Raw genomic sequence first — 20,904 nt, 5'->3', positions numbered from 1 at the left:
CAAACGAAAGGTGTTACTGAGCATTTTAAGAGGGAGTGGGCATTAGGTCTATAGGTGGACGCCTTTTCGAGATATCGCCATTAGGGTGGGCCAGGGGTGACTCTAGAATGTGTTTGTACGATATGGGTATCAAATGAAAGGTGGTAAGGAGTATTTTAAAAGGGAGTAATCCTTAGTTCTATAGGTGGACGCCTTTTCGAGATATCGCCATAAAGGTGGACCAAGGGTGACTCTAGAATGTTTGTACGATATGGGTATCAAACGAAAGGTGTTACTGAGCATTTTAAGAGGGAGTGGGCATTAGGTCTATAGGTGGACGCCTTTACGAGATATCGCCATTAGGGTGGGCCAGGGTGACTCTAGAATGTGTTTGTACGATATGGGTATCAAATGAAAGGTGGTAATGAGTATTTTAAAAGGGAGTAATCCTTAGTTCTATAGGTGGACGCCTTTTCGAGATATCGCCATAAAGCTGGACCAAGGGTGACTCTAGAATGTTTGTACGGTATGGGTATCAAACGAAAGGTGTTACTGAGCATTTTAAGAGGGAGTGGGCATTAGGTCTATAGGTGGACGCCTTTTCGAGATATCGCCATTAGGGTGGGCCAGGGTGACTCTAGAATGAGTTTGTACGATATGGGTATCAAATGAAAGGTGGTAATGAGTATTTTAAAAGGGAGTAATCCTTAGTTCTATAGGTGGACGCCTTTTCGAGATATCGCCATTAGGGTGGGCCAGGTGTGACTCTAGAATGTTTGTACGATATGGGTATCAAACGAAAGGTGTTACTGAGCATTTTAAGAGGGAGTGGGCATTAGGTCTATAGGTGGACGCCTTTTCGAGATATCGCCATTAGGGTGGGACAGGGGTGACTCTAGAATGTTTGTATGATATGGGTATCAAACGAAAGGTGTTACTGAGCATTTTAAGAGGGAGTGTACATTAGGTCTATAGGTGGACGCCTTTTCGAGATATCGCCATTAGGGTGGGCCAGGGGTGACTCTAGAATGTTTGTACGATATGGGTATCAAACGAAAGGTGTTACTGAGCATTTTAAGAGGGAGTGGACATTAGGTCTATAGGTGGACGCCTTTTCGAGATATCGCCATTAGGGTGGGCCAGGGTGACTCTAGAATGTGTTTGTACGATATGGGTATCAAATGAAAGGTGGTAATGAGTATTTTAAAAGGGAGTAATCCTTAGTTCTATAGGTGGACGCCTTTTCGAAATATCGCCATTAGGGTGGGCCAGGTGTGACTCTAGAATGTTTGTACGATATGGGTATCAAACGAAAGCTGTTACTGAGCATTTTAAGAGGGAGTGGGCATTAGGTCTATAGGTGGACGCCTTTTCGAGATATTGCCATTAGGGTGGGCCAGGGGTGACTCTAGAATGTTTGTACGATATGGGTATCAAACGAAAGGTGTTACTGAGCATTTTAAGAGGGAGTGGACACTAGGTCTATAGGTGGACGCCTTTTCGAGATATCGCCATTAGGGTGGGCCAGGGGTTACTCTAGAATGTTTGTACGATATGGGTATCAAACGAAAGGTGTTACTGAGCATTTGAGAGAGAGGGGGCATTAGTTCTATATGTGGACGCCTTTTCGAGATATCGCCATTAGGGTGGGACAGGGGTGACTCTGGTATGTTTTTGTACGATATGGATATCAAATTAAAGGTATTAATGAGGGTTTTAAAAGCGAGTGGCCCTTAGATGTATATGTGAAGGCGTTCTCGTGATATCCACCAAAATGTGGACCAGGTGATCCAGAAAATCATCTGTCGGGTACTGCTAATTTATTTATATATGCATTACCACTAACAGTATTCCTGCCAAGATTCCAAGGGCTGTTGATTTCGCCTTGTAGAACTTTTTCATTTTCTTCTACTTAATATGGTAGGTGTCACACCCATTTTACAAAGATTTTTCCAAAGTTATATTTTGCGTCAACAAACCAATCCAGTTACCATGTTTCATCCCTTTTTTCGTATTTGGTATAGAATTATGGCATTTTTTTCATTTTTCGTAATTTTCGATATCGATAAAGTGGGCGTGGTTATGGTCAGATTTCGCCCATTTTTTATACCAAGAAAAAGTGAGCTCAGGTAAGTACGTGGGCTAAGTTTAGTAAAGATATATCGGATTTTGCTCAAGTTATTGTGTTAATGGCCGAGCGGAAGGACAGACGGTGGACTGTGTATAAAAACTGGGCGTGGCTTCCACCGATTTCGCCCATTTTCACAGAGAACAGTTACCGTCATAGAATCTATGCTTCTACCAAATTTGAGAAGGATTGGTAAATTTTTGTTCGACTTATGGCAATAAAAGTATTCTAGACAAACTAAATGAAAATGGGCGGAGCCACGCCCATTTTGAAATTTTCTTTTATTTTTGTATTTTGTTGCATCATATCATTACTGGAGTTGAATTTTGACTTAATTTACTTATATACAGTAAAGATATTAAATTTTTTGTTAAAATTTGAATTTAAAAAAATTTTTTTTTAAAAAGTGGGCGTGTTCTTAATCCAATTTTGCTAATTTTTATTTAGCACATATAGAGTAATAGTAGTAACGTTCCTGCCAAATTTCATCATGATATCTTCAACGACTGCCAAATTACAGCTTGCAAAACTTTTAAATTACCTTCTTGTAAAAGTGGGCGGGGCCACGCCCATTGTCCAAAATCTTACTAATTTTCTATTCTGCGTCATAACGTCAACCCATCTACCAAGTTTCGTCGCTTTATCTGTCTTTTGTAATGAGTTATCGCACTTTTTCGGGTTTTCGAAATTTTCGATATCGAAAAAGTGGGCGTGGTTATAGTCCGATATCGTTCATTTTAAATAGCGATCTGAGATGAGTGCTCAGGAACATACATACCAAATTTCATCAAGATACCTCAAAATTTACTCAAGTTATCGTGTTAACGGACGGACGGACGGACGGACGGACGGACGGACATGGCTCAATCAAATTTTTTTCGATCCTGATTATTTTGATATATGGAAGTCTATATCTATCTCGATTCCTTTATATATGTACAACCAACCGTTATCCAATCAAACTTAATATACTCTGTGAGCTCTGCTCAACTGAGTATAATAAAATAAACTAAAATGAATTAAATTTAGAATGAAATGGAATAACGTTAAATAAAATAAAATAAAATGAAGTAAAGTAAAATAAAAACAAGTAAGGACGGGACTGTCTGCGGCTGTACCGAAGACTTCATACCTTTCATGAATGGGGTTGAACAATAATCTTATCCCGTTCGTTATCTCCAAATAATAGGATGTAAAATATAAGAATTATATAGTGAACAGATGTACATGCCTAAACGATTTTTAAGATAAATATAAAATAAAAAATGGCAAAAACCCCCTTATCTGAAAGATCGGTTGTGTGAGATATATATTATATATAGCTCCGATCGAAATGAATTTTACAGGAAATCACCTATGGTATATATTAGAATATATATCACCAAGTTTCACGTTTTTATATTGGAAATTAAGGGAGAAATTTCCAAAAATCTGTCTATCTGAACGATCGGTTGTATGGGATATATACTAGATATAGCTCCCTTCAAAGTGAATTTTACAGAAAATCTTCTATGATATATTAGAATATATATCACCGAGTTTCACGTTTATACTTTCTAAATTGCGGCAGGAAAGACCAAAATCGTCTTATCTGAACGATCGGTTGTATGGGAGATATATGTTATAGTGGTCCGATCCTACCGGATCCGACAAATGTCTAATATAATACAAAAATACATCCTTGTGCCAAATTTCATTGAGATATCTCAAAATTTGAGGGACTAGTTTGCGACAGACAGACGGACGGACAGACGGACATGGCTATATCAACTCAGTTCGTCGCCCTGATCAATTCGGTATACTTAATGGTGGGTCTATCTTCTATATTTTTCAACGTTACAAACATCGGACCAAAGTTAATATACCATTTCATGTTCATGAAAGGTATACAAAATATTTCATACAACCTGCCATAGCTGCGCAGATAGATCCATTTCGAAGGATTTTTACTTGGATTTTTACAAAAACAAAATATAATTTTTCAATTAGAAAAAAATTTAAAAATAACAATAATTATCATTAGAAAAAAAATTATTGTTCTGGCCTTGAGCTCGAATCGAACCCTGAATCATTTATCAATAGGCCGATGAAAACAAAAACAATTGTTAATAAAACCCAGAGCACTTGGGAATGTCAAACAAAGTAATTGACAAAAACAAATCCAGCATTATCAGCGATTTGCAACAGATGGCGCAACGCTGATTAAATACCGTTGGTAAGAAGGAATATAAGTAGCAATTTATCAGTCAAACAAACACCGTTGTATAGCTAAATGGTTAGCGCAGCGTGCCTAAAGCGTACTGATGATGAAGGCTTAGCACCCTTCGAAATTGATCTATCTGCGCAGCTATGGCAGGTTGTCTGAAAAATTTTCTACTTACTATTCTAAAAACAAAATACAATTTTTCAAATTTAGAAAAATTAAAAAATAAAAATAATTATCATTAGAAAAAAATTATTGCTCTGGCCTTGAGCTCGAATCAAACCTTGAACCATTTATCAATAGGCCGATAAAAAAAAAAAAAAAACACAATTTTTTTCGACACTGATGATTTTGATATAGGGAAGTCTATACCTATTTCGATTCCTTTATACCTGTACAACCAACCGTTATCAAATCAAAGTTATAATGCCCTGTGCACAAGTACAGTCGGATATAAAAAATCCCGAACACAGCCCCGAAACAGACTGACTGGTATTGATGGTCCGTAAACAATCGTAAAATATTGCCTAAGTGAAATTATCTCAAGATAGTTCTAAAATAGCCCCGAGAATATAAAAAAATCAAATTTATGCCAAAATAGTTCAGAAACTATTCTTAAATAGACCAGAAATTATGCAGTAAAACAATCCATTAATGACTAGAAGGTAGCTTAGAAATTTATTTCGATATCATCTTGAAATAGGCCGGAAATGATGCCGCAAACAATCCTGAAATTTTTTGGAAATATTTCCAAAATAATCTGGTCCCGAAATTATCTAGAAATAGTCTCGAATACAAAATATTTAATAAGTTAAAATTAAAAATTACTTTGAAAATGTTTTCATACATTGAGCAATAAGCATACTCCCCGCTTAAGAACAACAACTGGCATTAATTAGTTAAGTATTGTTCTTCTAAAATAAGCACAATTCAAACACACCTGTTCAAAAAGAACCTGGCAGAAACAAAAACAAAGTTGCGGAAGTCAGAGGAAACTTGACTTGCTACAGGGAAGGGGGGGGGGGGGGGGGGGGGGGAACAAGATAGAAACGTGTCATAGATATAGGCGTTGGTTCCACCTTGTACTTAAAAAGATGGTTTGCGTCTTGTGGGGACACATTGAAAGCAGGACATACATTATCTAAGTCGGGGTTTACCCTAGTGACGCGCGTCTCCCTGGGACGGCTACTTTTTCGTACCGCACGTTCTGGGTATTTTACTGTAATAACGTGGAGCGGGCAGTTCCTGGCATAAGGGTCAGACTCCTCTATGTGGATATCACTGAGGACCTCTTTATGCTTGTCTTCTACCTTCGGCTGCGTTATCAGGTGCTGCATTTCCTCATAATGCTTGCGGAGATGATTTCTTAAGTCTCGGGAAGGCGTGGCCTCTACAATCAGCTGTCTGTTGGGATGCCCAGGTTTTTAAGTATTCAAAAGAAACTGTTTGTTCAGAATTTTATTTCTCTTCCTTATGGGGAGTACTCACTATGTAGATGATGTTCTGGGGGCATACGACGACAACGCGTAGCAGTACTGTGAGCAATATTTTAGACAGGCCTGTAGTTTTTCCAGCGTGTATCCTTTAGGCTCGGTGACCATATTGGGAATGCGTAGTATGCAAGCAACCGGCCAATTGCTTTGTTAGTGGTAATGAGCGTTTTTTTATCTTTACCCCAAGTGCTGCCGGCATGAGATTTGAGGACTTAGTTACGGCTTTGGACTTAAGGTACAACTGCGGATACATGCTCGCCAAAATGAAGATTCTGATCGAACGTCGCACTCTGTATTTTTGGATGTAAAACAGTCAGTAGCGTTATGCCAACAACGTGGATGTCCAATATGCTCGACATTTGCCATGCCCATGTTGGAAATGAGGTCGCTGAGGATTTGGTCGGTGACAATGTAAGGTTTCGCGAGGCAAAGAAACTGGAAATAAGGTTTATTTTATTGTATAGCTCATTAATGGGTGGGCCGTGACCTGAAACCATTATCTTGAAGTCATCGGCATAGGACACAATGATAACTCATTCAGGTGGCAAAGCGAGGTTTGATATATGTATAAAAGTTAAACAAAAGCGTGGACAAAACACCAATCTGTGACAGATAATTTGCAGTTCACTTTTTGAGACCAGGAGGAATTATGAACCCTTCCAAGTGGATCAGTAACAGCTGTGATTTACTGTATAAAAAGCTTGTGATAAGTTAAGCGCTACGAGTACTGTTCGGTGGTGGGGTTCTTGAATCAATCTACAATTTATCTGTGTGTTGATGGTATTTAGCGCGATTGGGGCAGTTCTTCAACAAATCAACAGCTGCAGGCGTGTGAATCACATCCCCGAGATCTCGCGTAATTCCAATTTTTTCCAAAATATTTAATAAAACCGTATAAGTTCGGCAGGAAACTTAAATTAAGATATGCTTACTTTGGGCAACTTTGCGTTATCAGAATGTGCTTTGAAGTCGATTAAAGGAGAAATGTGTTTTAATTCTCTTCTCGTGGAGTTTCGCCAGATTTTTTCCTCTCGCGAAAATTTACCAGTTCTAAAACAATAATAATAAACTCCAATCAGTTCATCGACTTTGGGCGTTAGCCATTCGAACTATACCCTAGATAGGACTTCATATGAAATATTAGTTTTTTTGGGAAATAATATTACCGTTCTTCCCATGTCTTAGACGGGATATATACACCATGTTCAGTGATTGGTATATAGGATTCGAAATCTTCCTTCCAATCTACGAGTGAGTATAAGTGCTCGGGCGATAGGAGAAATATCTAACTAACTTAAGCCCACTCTTAACGTCGACTACCAGGTCGGCTTTATTATTCCTACAGAAATCTGTCCCCATTTAGAAAGTTTCCATCATACGAAGAGCTTGTCTCTAAAGAAGTTTTGATCATTATTCCTACAAGCCAGCGTTCCATCGGTTCGGCTTACCGTTTATTGCCTTTATTTACCAAAGTGACACAACATTCCTCATCTTTCAGGGCTCGCCAGAATCCTATGATGTTACCATCTAATGAGTGTGATATGTGCTCCGTTTGGTTATTTCATTAGGCCGCGAATCGCTTTCAGTGAACAGCAGTCGACCGAAGAATTTATCAACTGCTTGTTTCGTGAGCAGCTTCTCTATGGAAAACTATCTTTTTTATGGCCACAGTTCGCTTCGCTAGAGCGAATAATCACTCTTGTCAATAAATGCTACTTTCGACTATGTGGACCATTGAAAAGAAAACTCCCCTCTCGGAAAACGAAAATCTTGCTCTACTAGTCACTTATCTTACCATTCCTGATGTATGATGCAGAAGCAAGCACACTGGCAACATCTGATGAGGGGGTTCTGGAATTATTCGAGAGAAATTTCTTCCTACGATTTACGGACCTTCACCAGCGTGTACGAAGAAGATTTAATTATGAGTTATTCGAGCTTTACGTAGACATAAAGATAGTCCAGTGAAACAAAAGACAGCGGATGCGCTGGTTATGCTATATTATGCGAGTGAACGATGATGCTCCGGGCAAGAAAGTATTTTTACCGCCTATGGAAACAGAGGAAGAGGGCTGCTTCGCTCCGCTGAACGGACCAGGTGGAAAATTATTCAAATTCCTTTGGTGTAACCAATTCTCGCAACTTGTTGGCTGCCACATCGCAACCTGAGTAGCTTCTGCTCGGTGTCAGACAATAAGATGACAAATATTCAGTATCCAAGAGTAAAGTTTCATGTATAATCTGCGCGAGTTTTACGGAGGCCTCATCATAGACCATCGAATAAAAATACAGCGCCTACGTTGCATGAGATTCCCGCCAAACTGGATTAACTAAGGAGCTGTTGCCGAGATAATAAAATCAAGCATTGCGCTGACTTGTATTTTGATAATGTGATGTCACGATCAAAGCTCATTCCTAAATTTAAGATAACACTTAATCAAAATATTTTGGCGTAAAACTCATGTGTCTTATTTTACTGGGCGCTCAGTTTTGCGGTCTTTAACGTTGCTTAAATCTGTTGAATAATACAAAGAAAGTGTGATTTGCACTACCCCCTTAACCCACGCCACCGGCAATTTTATTGAAAACAATTAAACATGCATCAAAAATATTTGCTTTAATTTGATAAATAGATAATTGTTTCTTAATGTATTGCATTTAGAAGAAAAATGCTATGCATTTTTTTTTGTAAAAGCTAATTCAGCTAAAGCTCAGCTTAATTGATAATTGTGCTTACAAAGCTACAAGCGCACGAATACAATTTATGTTAGCATGCGCAATTAACCGGAAGCTTATATTCGCATTATCGGCGATTAAGTACAACGATTACAATAAAGTGAGGGGATGTGGTTGTAGCATATACCGTTAGCGATAGATGGAGCAAAATTAAGGTTAGAGCGCTATGCTTAAATGGGTGCGTGAAATGCTAGAGAACGTTCACAATTTCTCATGCTATCAAGTAGTGCGGCGCTGAACAAATTTAACTTCCAATTTTGATAGCGCGTTACTCTTTCAACGAACAAGAACGAGACCGATAAAGACAAGCAGAACGAGAGAAATAAACAGGTTGGGTTAGGTTGAGGGAGAGAGAGAGAGAGGGATAGATCCCACATACACCCCGTTCATAACTTTAAGCTTGCACAGAATGATTCTCAGATATTTTGTGCAAGGTTTTTCCATGCAGACTATATCTGTCTTCATCTCGTTGGCAGTCAAATTGACATTAGATGCCGAGGTATGTATATTAGGGTGGGTCGATTTGTATGGACGAAAGTTAACCGATACCGCCCCATCGATTTTTCGATAGGATTTGGACTCAAGAAAAAAAAAGTTCCACTACGCATACCCAAAAAAAAATTTTACAATCAAAAGAATTTTTTTTTAGTAGGTCATGAAAAAAATCTTAAAAATCAAAGTCGAAAAAAAGTAAAAAAATGAAATTTCGAAGGCTCAAAAATTATTTTTTTTTTGGGTATGCGTAGTGGAACTTTTTTTCCTGAGCCAAATCCTATCGAAAAATCGATGGCGCGATATCAGTTAATAAATCGACCCTAATGTATATCCCGAAGCGCCCAATACAGCAAAGAGCTAATTGTGGGATCAAACTTTCCGACAGGTCCCTCGTCGATTCGCCTGAGCAGTTGGTTTATGACCAACTTCTGCCCTGCAGCCTGACTCTGTTCATTGATTGCGTGGCCCCATACAACCTCCATTTTGAAGTAATCTTGCTACAATTTAACATACAACCGATCCATCTGGTTATGGCTGGGTGTACTTCAAGATGGCCGGATGTAATTGGAGCCATTATATAAAATGGAATACCGAACAAGGGCCTTAGAAAGGGTAAGAAAATGTGGCGCATTTATCTAAGTATAGCGACCGCTGCTCCCTCGTTGCAGTGAATGGCGCTGACCTCATAACGATATTTTAAGACTGATAGTACGAAAAAACTGCTATGATTGAAACCATTTTTGTTGTACCTACCACAAGCCGCTTAAAAAGTACTCAACGCGCTTTGGGCGCTCATTAAATATTTTCCATTCCTTAGCGTGTCTTATATTAAGGGTAAACCGATAATAATACAATCGCCTCACAAGCAATAAAAAAATCACCAAAACGCGCGCACGTTCGCATCGCACTTGAACGGCGCACGGCCGTAAGGCGTTAAGGCATCGGACTCCACACAACTGCCACATTGACCGACCGCCATACCAAGCGCCAACGACAGACTAGCAATATTTTTACTATTACTGTACGCAAATGTAAATTGGGAAAGTTGTGAAATAACAAAAATAAATTTGAGGCTACGCGCCACGCAACGCCAATACAATTAGATTTAATTTTTTTGTTTATTTCTTTATTAACTACAATTCGATGGAAGTTTTTGTTACACTGCAGTATAACATCTTGTTTGTAAAATTTTGCAAAATCTTCATGTTAATTTCGTTTTTCTGTCACCATTGAATCGGTTTCTATCGGCGTTTTACCTTTCTATGCGGCGCAGCAACGGCACATAAGGCTGCCGCTTCTTTTACATTTGTGCCGCGCGGCGGTACCGCGCTGTGCTTATCATTTATATGCGCGCGCGTTCCTTTTTTCGTTTATTTCAATTTGTGTTTTGTTTTTTTTTTTACTCTTGAACGCTTCTTTTACGTAAGCCTGTTCAATTCAAATTCAAATTGATTCTATATTTGGTGTTAGTCTTAATTGAACTGACTATGGATTTGTGGCGATATGTGTCGCCAAGGGTGCTCACTTTATAGTTCAGTGCACACGCGCGCGCTTTCACTCTAAATTGCATCTTCAATGTGCGACTGCTGCTGCGCTTTTGCACTGCAATTGTGGGTGAAATACAAATGCATAAGCGCGCAAGTACTACGATCTGCGCGAGCATATATGTATGCGCGCTTGTGTGTCTATATTTGTGGCCTCGCGCTCTTACATTCTTCGAAATGCGCACACGATACGCGTCCTCTTAAAAATGGTAATTCTAATATATTTAGGGCAATTTTCGTATAATAATGCAAAGAAAATGCTTTATTAAAATTGCACAAAATTCAAATCGATAGATAGAAAAATAAAAGAATATTAAAAAGAATTAAAATATTTACATACATATTTACCTAAGCATATTTTGTTTTGTGCAATTTAACCTTCTCCTTTTTTGTGCATCTATAAGGAGTTATAATAATTTTTTTTGTTAACTAAATTGTATGCAGCGCACTGTGGGCAATAAGTACTGATAAATTGGGCAATAAAATAATTGTCATGCTACCAATATTTCACAAAATTATAACACTTGGGTTGTAGTTGTTGTAGCAGTGCTTCGCCCCATCCAATATATATGCGACCAATCACAAATTGTAATCAATGCCCTCTAACGGGAGTCTAAGGAAGTTGCAGTTTCAACAGGGGTAGACCATAGTGGGAGGAGTACTAGAGGCGTTGGTTTCACATTACAATTTAAGAGATGGTTGGTGTCATGACGGGACACATTGCAAGCAGGACATACATTTTGTAAGTCGGGGTTGTTTCTGGATAGGTTAGAGTTTAACCTGTTACAGTATCCAGATCGAATTTCAGCTAGAGTGACGCGCGTTTCCCAAGGACGATTGCGTTCCTCTTCTGCAAGTTCTAGGTATTTTTCTTTAAAAACTGGATTCGCGGGGCAATGTCTGACATAGAGGTACGACGTCTGTTTGTGGATATCACTGAGGACCTCCTGGTGCTTTTTTGCTTCATATGGCTGTGTTCTCAGGTGCCGTATTTCCTCATAATAATAAGAGTATGGTTGTCCTAAAAAGATTCTTTTCCGAAAAACGCAGCAAAATCATTTCTCTGGACCGGAATCAGGTAGAGGCCCCGGGTTCGATACCTTCCCGTAGCAGAAGAATATGGCGCAGTCCTGCTGTAAGGATCTCCTGGGTGGATGACAATTTGTCGGAGGGACGCAATAAGTTAAATGGGGGTACACTGAAATGAGAGCCCTTGGTCGGGGAAAATCCCCAGTCGCTCCGGTACATAGAACTGGCTGCCTTGGGAAGCGGTAATACTTGAGTAACCGCTTGGGGTGGCTAGATATGCCTAGAAAATTTAAATATTTTGTAAACAGTAACATATTGTGGCGATTATAAGCAATTTCGACACGTATTAAATGAATGCTGCAGCAGTAATGTAGGTAGAAGAGTCAACAAATAGCTATGCCCACATGAACACAGCAGCTAAGAGCGTAGAGAACTCTATTCCATATATACACAGTAAAAAAGAGCGAAGATGATATTATTCACACTTGTACATAAAAGGCAAGAGCGAATGTCAGATGCAGCAGATGCGAGAAGTACATAAATAAGCAACTAATCGAGAAAGGTGTTTGTGAAAGACTAGACCCTGGGAGAAATAGGTGAACGAGAGTATACTTAAAAGCGGCGCAGTACAAGTAATTGTCAATCAGTTTGATTTTAACACGCTATAAGTGAAGTATGCAAATACATAAAATTTTGAAGACCTACTACGATAGTAACGCTGTTAATAAAGTACATTTTATATACAGAACATTTGCGTTTATTTATTCGAATTATTTCTTACAATTCGCGACAATATAAATATTGTATGAAAGTGTATGAAGGCTATGTTGTTGGAACTGCAATAGCGTTTTCTTTTCTGGAATAAAAGTTACGCTCATATTGCTCTCTTAAATTCTGTCTTTTGAACAAGGTGACCTAGCGCTCTGAAAAATGGCAGAGTTCGTAGGTAATTGTGCCCATTTTCTCATTCAATAGCTTTGTATATCCTGTGTTTTTTTTCTTGAATCGAATAGCCGGTGGAGCGCATCAGGCTCCGAATGAGTACACCGAGCAAAAAATATACGAAATTAATCAACAGATCTCGCCCAATCAGCACAAGCATAGAAAGATTAAAAAAAATTTATCATAACAATAATAATGATCGAAAAATTGTTGTTAGGCCTTGAACTCGTTTCGAACAAGCGATATCGTAACTCAATAGGCCGATAAAAGAACAAAAATTGTTAATAACAGGACGTTAGCTGCTATTAAAAAATACTTAAAGTTGGCTGCTACACGCATTAAAACGCATAACAGTGGAAAAGGTGCAACTTTGATACGTTTGAACGTATTTTTGGACGTAACTTTGAATTTTCATACATGGGAGTGCCTATGGAGTCGACGTGCGACGCAAACACCTTTTTTTTGCAATAAAATTGTAGATTCTACAATCAAAATAAAAATAGCTAGTCAAATAATAGTATCCCTCAGATTCAAACACAAATTTTTCATACACGCGTACTAAAAATGGCTGACGTATGTAAAAAGTAGGAAATTGGCAAAGTATTAAGCACTCGACGACCGATACGTTGCTTATATGGCGTTTACCATTAAAATACACACATCCAACTTTGCGCCATATTAATTAACCTTTTTCGCCAAGTAAGTAACGTATTGTATCTGCTTAAGCCATAACCTCTTTGCCAACGTTGCATTGCATAAAAACGTCCAACAGCCCAGCGGAACAAGTTCGATTAATTTAAGAGATTTTCGCAAAATTTTAGACATTTAGACATTTTATTTTTATCGCAATAAACTTATAAACAAGCTCGCACATAAACAATGAGGAATAGAAAATGTATTTACCGCATATCACCAGCAAGTTAAAATTTTTCATCAAAGTTCAATATCCATCATATTGTAATGATTTTTGGGAAATTACAATTATTATGCACCTTCTGTTAACGTACGATTCTCTGAGCTGTCGAATAAATAGCTCCAATATTCAGCATTGCAAAATAGTCTTTATTTACAACTCTACTTCATAATTATAATACTCGCATATTTCACTGGTAGCGTCTTTAAATCAAACTGATCGATTATCGCTTGTACCGCGTTGGTTTTGTACTCTCAGCTAGTCTCGTTCACTTACGTTCCTATTTCGTTCATAGTTTTAATTTTGCTATTTGCTCCGCTCTAAAACACGACGTATCTCATAGCAGATCATAAGAAATGCCATCACTTTTTTATGCTACGGCTCTGATCTATTCATGTTCAGAGCCGGAACCACAACCACTGATGACCTGATATGAAACTGCTCGCTCTCTGAGAGCGCGTTGAAAGGTTCAGTCTAATAATATTTGCCATAGATGCCATCATCCTCAAAATCAAATTTGGGAATTTCAGAATAACTTTGGGGTATTTTAAATGGTAAGGGTTTAATTTATGATTTTCACCAAAAATGTACTCAAACTTGTCAAATGGGATATCAAAAAGCTCGAATTTGTGTCAGGATTACAAATCCGAAGAAAAAAATAACTCTTTCACCCGTCGAAAATTTAGCTGTGACAATACCTTTCATGGAAGGGCTGCACACGAAACGGTGTATGGTAGCAACTTTCGATTGGTAAAAAAGTTGGCTTCCAAGTCTTCGCATTATCTTATGGCGGCGCCAGAGCATCAAAGCAAAGCCATGTGATCGAAAGATATTATTTCATATTTTTTCACTTATCTACCACAAAATATATTGACGAATATTAGCATAACTAAGCTGATACTAAATAAATAATCACGCAACAATAAAACAACATGAAGCAGCCACTCGTATATACATGAACACATCAATAATCATTTACACACATATATAAAAGGTAACGAAGAGATAACTCGCACACAGAAGTTGTTATTCACACATACACACGCATATATGTGCTCAATTACCAAGCAGGAGATTCAGCAGTTCTAGAAGACGAAACGTCTAGACTTTAGTAGAAATATGCGAATGAAGCAAAGGAGAGTATAAAAGCAGTGCAAGCTGAGTAATCAGTAATCAGTTTTGATGCAAACACGCTATTGGTTGTGAAGTATAATTGTGAAGTCCTACTCCAGAAGTAATCTAAATAAAGACCATTTTACAATATATAATATTGGAGTGATTTATTCAACAGTTTAGCGATTGGAACGTTAGCAGAAGGTTTCAAATAAGCGGAATTTCCCTAAATTCGTTACAATACTTTTACAAAACTTTGCCTTTATTATAAATTTTAATAGGTTTTTTTTAGCTTACTAGCTGATTTATTTGAAAATAATGAAACCGAAAGGATTTCTTGGAGTTTGTTTGGCGTATTTGAGGCAACTCTGTAACCATCTCATATTGAAGACCCATTCTTGGAAACGAACTGAGAGAGCATGAATGTTTCATAGTTTCATTCAGTGGCAGTAGCAAAAAATAACTCCAGAGTATTACAGCAGATTAAATCACTGCTTTTACAATTTTAAGTTAAACAAGTCCTCAGCTTGAATCAAAGTTCAAACATCACCCAAATGATTAAAGAAAAAAATCAATGACTATTTTACAAATAACCTTCAAACATTCTTGTAAAATTAATCACATTCCATGCCAAAACTATTTGTACTTGTTCCTCCTTTACGATTGTCACATACTCCAATAACTTAAAATCATAATTAACAATTCTCGAGACCATTTACAAGAATAATAAATTTTGTAAACTCATTAATGTGATGTTCTAAACAAATTGTTAATGTTGACTTCATAAGTTCATAAGTAAAGTAATTCAAGTACATTGTTTAATGAATAATGATTTTAATGCCACAATTATAAGTGAAGATATTTACAGCAATGATTTTAATGATGATTGCCGATGGACATGCCCATTGCTAATACTTTTAGTTATTCCGAATATGTATGCAAATATGTACTTAAAAGATCTCAGGCAAAGTGTCAACATTAATATGTTCGTATATTCGTAAAGAAATATTATTAGTCCGACACCAAAGTGATCGTAAAATTTTTTTTTACGAGTTTACATGATTTGATTGTGCGCAGTTATGAAGACACTTGCTTATGACTGGACTTAGTCGTGCTTAAGTAAGCGCTGTGTCTGAAATTGGGTGGGTCGTAAGGAATGTGAGTTTGTATGAATAATAGTTATGCATGTGTTCATAATTAGATATGTATGTGTACATGTACAGACTAACAGTAATTCTATTGAGTTAAGTTATTGGTAAGGTAAAGCTTTAGACCACCTGTAAGTTGATGCTCTTTTAAGGACCATTGGTGTTTGCAGTCACATAAAATGGGATTGATGTGAAGAGTATGAGTTTTGGAAACGCAAAATGACAGCTGAGTAATAAAGTTTCACAATAGTAATAAAGTGTCACAATTTTTTGCATAAAGGCCGCGGCACCATAAAATTTTTCGTATAGATGCGTTCAACGCAATCTTATGCATGCCAGTAATATCACCAGTGAAACGCAAGATGTTGCGTTTATAAATATGAAGGAACTTCAGACTTGGCAATTGAAGTTTATTTCGCCTTGCCCATTCACATACAAAGTTTCGCGAAGCACTGTTATAAACATTCTTGCTTACATATTTTGTGTCGTATTTATTTATTATATTGCAGTTTTTATTTCCGAAAAATTTTAGAAAAGTTACCAATTAGTAGGAGAATGTCTTCAGCTGAGCCGAAGACCAAATACCTTTCATAAATGGAGCTGCACAATACTTAATCTGATGAAATTTGTAAAATTCATAAAATCTGAAAAATCCGCCGTGCGACAAATCTATATGTATATTGTGACGAATATTAGTGACACTAAGTGATACTCACATCACTAGTCTGATGCTAAGTAAATGAAGCCACAACAACGATAAAGCAGGCAGTCACTTTTATCTACATAAATGAATCAATCATTATGTCTACATATATGTACGTACACGCAGCGGAGAGAGACGCACAAACACGTGCATATATATTATCTGAGATGCTCCCAAAAGTAGGCAATTATCTGTGGAAGTATCACTCACATATACACGCGCATATGAGAAGCTATCACGTGCATCTGTAGTTGTTTTATAGCTGGTAGCAAATTCTAGAAATAGAAACGCCTAGAAATATGTCAACGAGGAAACCAAAAAGTATAAAAGCAGCAGCAGCTGAGGCACGACGAATCAGTTGATTTAAGCACGCTATCTGTCGAGAAGTAGAAGTGTTATTGTGAAGTACTTTAATAAAGGCCAATTTGCATTATTGAATAGTGGAGTTATTTATTCAACAGTTTAGTGATTCGAACGTTAGTAGAAGGTTGCAAATAAAAGGAATTGCACTAAAATCGTTACAATATGTAAAATTCAAATTGTGTATGCATCTATGTACACATTGTGGAGAATATTAGCATCACTAAGTTGTTAGTAAATAATCACAACAACAAGCATTAAAGCAAACAGCCACACTTATATACAAGGCAACGAAGAATATTCCATACACATAACCAGCAGCTTGAAATACTTAACCGTTTAAACGGTTATGGCCATAGAACAAGGCGCTCCAGTCGCTCCTTCTCTCTGGCAACCGGCGCCGATTGGTGACACCAAGGGAGTTTAAATTGTTTTCCACCTGGTCCTTCCAACGGAGTAAGGGCCGCCCTCCCCCAGAGCAGAGTGATTATTTCACATACATACATATGTGTAGCCGGCAGCTAAGAGCAGAGTTTGTTACTTAAACATACACACGCATACGGCTAGAAGAACAACATAAACTACAGATATACATTTATATAGCTGAATAACCAAGCATGAAATCAAATGTTTTAGAAGGCATGTTTGTGAAACATCTAGATCTTAGGAGATATATACGAACGAGGCAACAGAGAGTATAAAAGTATTGCAAGCTGAGGACTAATCAATCAGTTTGATTTAAAGACGCTATTAGTGAAGTATAATTGTAATTGTGAAGTACTATTCCCAAAGTAGTATAATAAAGACCACTTTGCAATACTGAATATTGAAGTTTTTTATTCGAGAATTCAGCGATTCGAACGTTAGGAAAAGGTGTATAATTATCAGGAATTTTCCAAAATTCTTTACAATATATACATATGTAGGTATAGATCAAGTTGCGTCTAAAACAGATCAACCGACCACAACCAAATTTGAAACACCAATTAGACACCTTCCAAAGATGGTCTAAGGCTAAAAATAATTTCGATGTATAAAAGAAACGTGGGACTTCCCATACAAATGGGCTCTTTGATACTGCATAACTCTGGAAGTACTAATGCTAGAACAATAAAATTCAGCAAAGAGGTATATGAGAACAATCCCTAATACTATCAAGAAATGTGGGGCGAGGAAGAAGTGGGCGTGGAACCTCCCATACAAATATAATATTCTGTACTATATATTTCTGGAGGTAAAAATGGTAGAAAAATTAAAATTTGTAGGGAGCTATATCACTCTAAGTCACGGCACGTTCCCTACAAACACTATTTTTCAGAACTAAGACTGTCGTGCAAACTTAGGTTATTTTAACACCTAAAGTTAACACTAGGGACTCATTCAGTCCATGTGAAGTCCTCAAGGTCCTCATTCAACTTAACACTTAAATTTGATGTAAGAGCAAAGAGAGATATCACTGTAGCAGTAGATTCCTCAGAAATCGCTGTGTGGTGGACGTACAGCCACTCCGCATTTAAGTTACGGCTGTCTCTGCAAACATCTGATATACCGATTTGCAATATTAGCAAAATACCAGGCAACAGTGAGGTTCTAAAGACATGTAAGCTTACCGTGTGAGATAAGTACACCAAGGCTCATAAACAACCACCGAAAGCTTTAGATCGAACACTTAGAAAGTTATGTGAATGTCCCAACAGTATCATCAAATATGTGCGTCTTAGTGTACCCTAGCAATGCTGTGAGCGTTTGTAATCAACAACTGTAAAGAAGGATCTTTAGACACTACAAGGGGTGGCGACAGCTCAGTGCGTGGTTAGTTGATCCGAGGCCCACCTTTCAAGGAGGGAACTGAAAGTGGCGAGCGGTGTAAAAAGTCTCTGCTGGCTTTCATCTCCTATTCGTACATACCAGCTCAGGCTAAGAAATCTACGTGAAAGTAAGCGGGGATATCGCTATGCCCTGGTACCCAAATAATCTGTATTGCAAAGTAGATTGCTGCTACCGGGAGCGAGTTCAGAGCTCGTAGACTACGCTAGGACCAAACAGCGTTTTGATAGCAGACTGACTTCCGCTTGAAAAACGCTGCATTGTTCAGACAGCTTAAACTGTCAGCTAACTTCAAACTTCTGACAGAGTAAGACCCCGGCCAACTTCTCATTCAACAACAAATTCACCATACCTCTGCCCCAAATGTGTCTCCCACCCCACTACTCCCTCGAGTATCAACTTATAGGTAGTGAAATTGACAGCCGGAAAAAACACTGGGTCACAGTAATCAGTCATGCGAGGGATAAAGTCCTCTGTTAGACTTAAACAAATTTTAGTGAGAAACTGCAAGTCGCTTGAAACTCTGAATAAAAATTTTCACAAATATTTTTAAAAATAATTTGAATTTGGAATTTTCGAAATTAGTCTATGTAGTTTCCATTATTGAACTCAACCGAATTTTGTTCTTAAATTAACAGGGTTAAAATTTATCAAATTTTTAAAAACCATCACTATTTTTTCAGACTTCTAGCTTTTAAACTTGTCTTTTGTCAAAGTAAAATTAATTTAAGTAAAAAGCTGGATGATGCGTAAAACTTTAACTGTAAGTTTTTAAGCTTTCGCAAATAATTTTACAAATTTTGAATTTTTCGAAAACGTTTTCGATACTATTTGAGATGGAATTCGTTCCCGAAATCATGCTAGATAGTTTTGGTTATAGAATTCATACAAATGTTTTTGAAAAAAAAAAAACTCAAATTGTCAAAAATCATCGCGAAATTTGCGACACTTGAAACTTTTAAAGTTGGCTTTTGCCAAACTAAAATTAATTTTAGTAAGCAGCTGAGAGTTTCATACAACCAAAATCTTAAATTATTTGGTTTTCATAAATAATTTTTAAAACTTGATTAATTTTCGAGTCTTTCGAAAACGTTTTGGAAATTAGTTTAAAAGTCTTCGTTAGAGAACTCATCGAAAATGTTTAAAATTAACGAAAAAAACTAATTAAACTGTCAAAATCATTACGAGTTTTGACATAAATGAAGCTTTCACCCTTCTCTTTTGTCAAACTCGAATTTAATTTTGGTAAAAAACTGAAAGTTGCCTAAAATTCTAAATAAAAAGTTTGAAGTTTCGAAAACATTTTTAATTATAAATTTTTCGAAAATGTTTTCGAAATTAGTCTATATAGTTTTTATTATAGAATTCAACTCGATTTTTTTGAGTTAACGGAAAAAAACTAATAATAGGAGTTTTGAAAGATTCAAGCTTTCAAATTTGTCCTTTGTCAAACTAATAGTAAGATACTGAAAGTTGCCTAAAGATCTCGATGGACATTTTTGAATTTCGAATATTCGAAGTTTTAGTATTTCGAAAATAATTTAAAAATTTTTTTGCATTTTCGAATTTTTTGAAACCATTTTCGAAATAAGTCTAGACAATTTTTACCATTGAATTTATCTAATTTTTTCTTTAAATTCGAAAATAATTAAAATTTGTATACTTAAAAAACTTTTTTAAATTTTCGGATTTTTTGAAAACATTTTCGAAATAAGTCTTTACAGTTTTCACAATTGAATTTGTTGTTTGGAAATAAGTGTAGGCAGTTCTACATAATTGAATTCATCCCATTTTGTTTTTTTTTTAATTAACGGGAATAAAAAAAAAATAATAAAAGAATATTGTCAAAAATCATTGCGAATTTTGAGCAAATTGAAACTTTCAAACTTTTCCTTTGTCAAACTAAAACTAAGTTCAATACAAAACTGCGATTTGCCTTAAAAAATATAAATAAAATTTTTGAAATTCTCATATATATTTTTCAAAACATTTTGAATTTTCGAATGTCTCGAAAACGTTAGCGAAATTAGTTTAAGTAGTTTTCGTTATAGAATTCATCGAAATTTTTTTAAAATGACTGGAAAAGCTAATAAAAAAATAACTAGGAGTTTTGAAAGACATCAAGCTTTCAAACTTTCACTTTGTCAAAATAATATTAATTTTAGTAAGATGCTGAAAGATGCCTAAAAATCTAAATAAAAATTGTCAAGACATTTTGAATTTTTAAATTTCCAATATTTTGAAAATAATTTTAATCTTTAGTTTTCAAAAATAATTTAAACATTTTTTTG

The 20,904-nt window shown here is 36.7% G+C and overlaps 1 protein-coding gene across 2 annotated transcripts in view; it reads right to left on the bottom strand.

The window, feature by feature from the left end:
• Positions 1-20,904, bottom strand: part of LOC137240637 (uncharacterized) — a 173,859-nt gene that overhangs the window by 136,514 nt on the left and 16,441 nt on the right. The gene's annotated exons all lie outside the window — the stretch shown is intronic.

Source organism: Eurosta solidaginis, chromosome 2 (genome assembly GCF_040869045.1).
Source record: "Eurosta solidaginis isolate ZX-2024a chromosome 2, ASM4086904v1, whole genome shotgun sequence".
NCBI lineage: Eukaryota > Metazoa > Arthropoda > Insecta > Diptera > Tephritidae > Eurosta > Eurosta solidaginis.
This window is presented reverse-complemented; position numbering and strand designations above follow the sequence as displayed.